Raw genomic sequence first — 4427 nt, forward strand, 5'->3', positions numbered from 1 at the left:
GAACTCGGTTAGACTCACAAATGGGAACAATGGAGCAGTTACAATCTGAATTAAAAACAGATATGGGAACAATGGCAACACGGTTAGACTCTCTGGGATCACAGTTACGATCTGAATTAAAAACAGATATGGAAACAGTGGGATCACAGTTACGATCTGAATTAAAAACAGATATGGGAACATTGGAAACACGGTTAGACTCACGAATAGGGACATGTTTCAAAAACATGAAAGATGAATTAAAGAAAGAAATCAGAGAAGAAGTACAACCGATTTTGAATGCTCACAATAATAGATTAGTTGCAGTAGAGATTAGACAAAAGGAACAGGATAGAGAACAGGAAGAAAGAGATCGCGCGATAGTACAAAAATTTTCAGAGTTAAATTTACACCGTGCAAAAGATAAGGAAGAAATATTTGAGAGAATCGAGGAATCCGTACCAAATGACAGATTAAATAACCTAACACAACAGTATGAACAGTTAACTACTATATGTGTTAATACTGAAACCCGAGTCGCGACACTTACGGAAGACGTAAATAAACAGAAAGAACAAATAGGTGATTTATCGGAAAGAGTTGAGGAGATTTCAGATAAATTGACAAATCTTAGTTTAAATGGGGACAGAGATTCAGATGATACAGCACCATTGCCATTTGCAGAAACCGAAGAGTACCAGAACATAAATAAGCATGTTGAAAATCAGGGAAAATTTAATGAACGCGTTAAAAGGGAAGTGGAGGCATTAGAAAAGCAAGTCAAACAAATTGAAAGCAAAATCGTAGGAAAGGACGGTAGAAGAAATTTGGAATCACCGATAGCAGCGGGTTTTGAAGAAAGTAATTTATTTCATTTACGAGATGCAACAAGAGAGCGCCAGGCGCGCGAACTTGACAATAATCGACATTGGGACTGGGACAGACGCGGTAGGTCTTTGTCGCCACGAGGCGAAAACTTCGACTATAAACACTTTTTGACTGTTCGGAAATTTAAGATCTTCCGCAATTCTAAGAATGACATACATCCATGTGCATGGTTAGATCAATTTATGTACGCACTCCCACCAAATTGGCCACTAAGTCACAAACTGGAATTTATGTGTGGATATTTAGAAAACGAACCGGCGACGCGGATGCGCGCACTCATTAGAGATTGTAATAGCCTAAATGATTTTAATCATGTATTTCTATCGGCATATTGGTCCGAAAACACGCAAGACAGAGTCAAACACAGTCTTATTATGCAGCGTAATTTCAAACAGTCTGAGTTCCGCACGCCAGCGGAATATTTTGAAGACATGATTCGAAAGAATCAGTTCCTTTCCAACCCTTATAGCCCGACTGAATTAATTCGCATTTGTTTAACTAAGCTGCCACAATCCATAAGACAAATTGCTTTAGCCGGAAGATGTAAAGACGACATTGAGACCTTTAAGACTTTGTTGCAAGAACTTGAGTATGACAACGATGACGGCACTTCTTGTAACTTTTTCAGTAACAGTAATTACAATAGATTTTCAAAGAAAAGGGATAGTGATCGGAACGGGCGTTATATGGGGAGCTTTGAGAATGACAGACGTAACAGACAGGACAATAGATATCAGCCTTATGACAATAACAGACGTTCTAACAGAAATTACAGAGACAATTATAATAACGGTAATTCCTACCGGAATGATCAATCATACGGAAACAGTAATCGGTATCATCAAGACAGAAATTATTCATACAGTAATAGAAATTCTTACTACAGAAATAACCAGGGTAGTAGATACAACAATAATTTCAGAAGTGACAGTCGAAATTACACAAGAAGTAGTTATGCAGACAGACAGGAAAACAGAAATTTTAATAACAGACACAACCAAGAATTTGTATCTAACAGACAGGAGGGACCTAATTGGCATCCTCCACGTGACAGAACTTCAGAGAGACAAGTGCAAATCGTAGAAATGGATCCGCGGAATGACGCGAATACTCAAAGACGTGACGCAAACAATCGACAATGACTTGCAGCTTCGGCTTCTGGCAGCAATATAGACGGTTCAGAAAGTAATGACACTACGACTTTACACTACGTACACCTGGAAGACATGAGAGACATTTTGTTAGACGAAAAGGAAAATAATGTAGACGCATTTTTACATCCTGTTATTGAAGTATGTGTGGGTAAGAATAAGTTCACTGCAGTTTTAGATTCTGGGAGCCCATTGAATGTCATTAGTGAATCAGTTTTTCGTATATGTGAAAGAACTATTGCCTGTCCTGTGTTACCTATTTCTAAAACTACAATTCGAGGAGCGATTTCTGGAAAGGGTGTAGAAGTTAAACAACAGACCAACCTAAATTTCAATTGTCAAGGATACGAATTTTCTGCTAATTTTATTATTGTTCCATTACTCAGTACACAAATTATATTAGGTATGGAGTTTCTTAACGCACATAAGGCAATTTTGAACTTTAAAGAAGGAACTGTGAATTTGACTGTTGCCGGAATGCCGAAATGTTTTAAATTTTTCGAGTGTTTAACAAGATCTGAGTCAGATACAAAATGTTTAAGGTTTCTTACTTCTGATGTTTTCGTTGAGCATTATGACGACAATGTGTTTATTCATGACAATGACAATAGATACAGAGACGCGATGGATGATATAATTAATAGCGAAGAACTAATTAATGAAAAGGTTAAGAAAGCTGAAGTGCCAGATGACGTTGCAAGAGAAGAGCTGCACCAAATTTTGACTTCACATGCTACAGTGTTTAGTCATCACACGGGAACTATACAAGGCTTACAATATTTATTTAAAGTAAAAGAACACACACCATTTCGCGGGAAAACGTACGCTATTCCTTTGGCTTACAGAGACAAGGTTAAGAATGAACTTCAGTACATGTTAGATCAGGGCATTATTGAGCCTGCAGTCAGTCCTTATACTAGCCCATTACACGTTGTTCTTAAAAAGGATGGGTCAATTCGTTTGGTTCTGGATTCCAGACAGATAAATAATATCATCATTCCTGAAACTGACCGTCCACAAAATTTAGATGAACTTCTTCAACATTTTCATGGAATTAAAGTTTTATCCACGATTGATATGCGCGCAAGTTTTTGGCAAATAGAACTCCACCCTGATTGTAGAAAATATACTGCCTTTTTAGCCTTTGGTAACTGTTACCAGTTTCGGAAATTACCGTTTGGACTTACTGTATCTTCAGCAGCATTCATTCGCAGCTTAAATGAAATTTTACCTGTTTATCTTCGTGACAATATTACTTCATATGTTGACGACATTCTTATTGCTAAACATTCTTGGAGTGAGCACAACAAAATTTTGGATTCATTATTACGTATTTTTGCAAGAGTTGGCATTACAGTGAACTTAGAAAAATCTGAATTTGGTCGTTCTCAGGTGAAATTTCTCGGTCACATTATTTCTACAGAAGGTATTCTTCCTGATCCAGAAAAATTAGACGCAATTCGTAATTATGCTGTTCCTACCACAAAACGTGATGTTCGTAGTTTCCTTGGTGTCTGTAATTTTCTTAGACGCTTTGTTAGATTGGACTATTTGGCCACACCTCGTTTATGTGAACTATCTGGAAAGAAATCTAATTGGTGTTGGGATGAGGAAGCTCAGTCAGAACTTGAACAACTTCGTGATGCTTTAGTTGCTGCTCCACTTCTTTCACATCCGGATTTATCTAAAGATTTTTGTTTGGCAACGCACTCATCATACAAAGGGATAGGTGCACATTTATTTCAAGAGATAGAAGAAAACGGCGTTGTAGTACAAAAGACTATTGCATTTGGAAGTCGTGTTCTCTCTAAATCAGAAAAGAACTATTCGATTACGGAACTTGAAGCTTTGGCTGTTGTTTGGGCTTTTACAAAATTTCGCACATTTTTGTTGGGCAGACATACTAAGGTTTACACCGATCATCGAGCTCTGGAGTTTCTTACGTCGACAAAATTAACTCATGGAAGATTGTCACGATGGGCGTTGTACCTGCAGGAATTTGATTTTAGTATTGTTTACATACAGGGTTCTTCAAATATTGTTGCTGATGCTTTATCACGTGCACCTATGGGTTTGAAACAAAGTGCTGAAGAGGACTGCAAGGAAAACAATTATTGTTTGATGTATATTCAAGGTGTTGTGTTTGAGAACTTTATTTCGTCTTCGCTCCAGGACATTGCTAAGGAGCAAAATAAGGATCCAATCTGGAAGGACATTAAGGAGAAGTGGAAGAGAAAGGAAAGCGTAGCGATTAGACAGCATTATTTAGTTCGGAATGACATTCTTTTTAAACGAAAATCGGTCGACAACTCTGTTTGGTTAGTTTGTATTCCTGATGAGTGGGTTAATAAGCTGATTTGGTATACGCATTTCAGTTATGCACACTTTGGTCCCAGAAAATGCTTTCAT

The sequence above is a fragment of the Schistocerca cancellata genome, chromosome 2 (assembly GCF_023864275.1).
Source record: "Schistocerca cancellata isolate TAMUIC-IGC-003103 chromosome 2, iqSchCanc2.1, whole genome shotgun sequence".
In the NCBI taxonomy this organism is placed as follows: domain Eukaryota; kingdom Metazoa; phylum Arthropoda; class Insecta; order Orthoptera; family Acrididae; genus Schistocerca; species Schistocerca cancellata.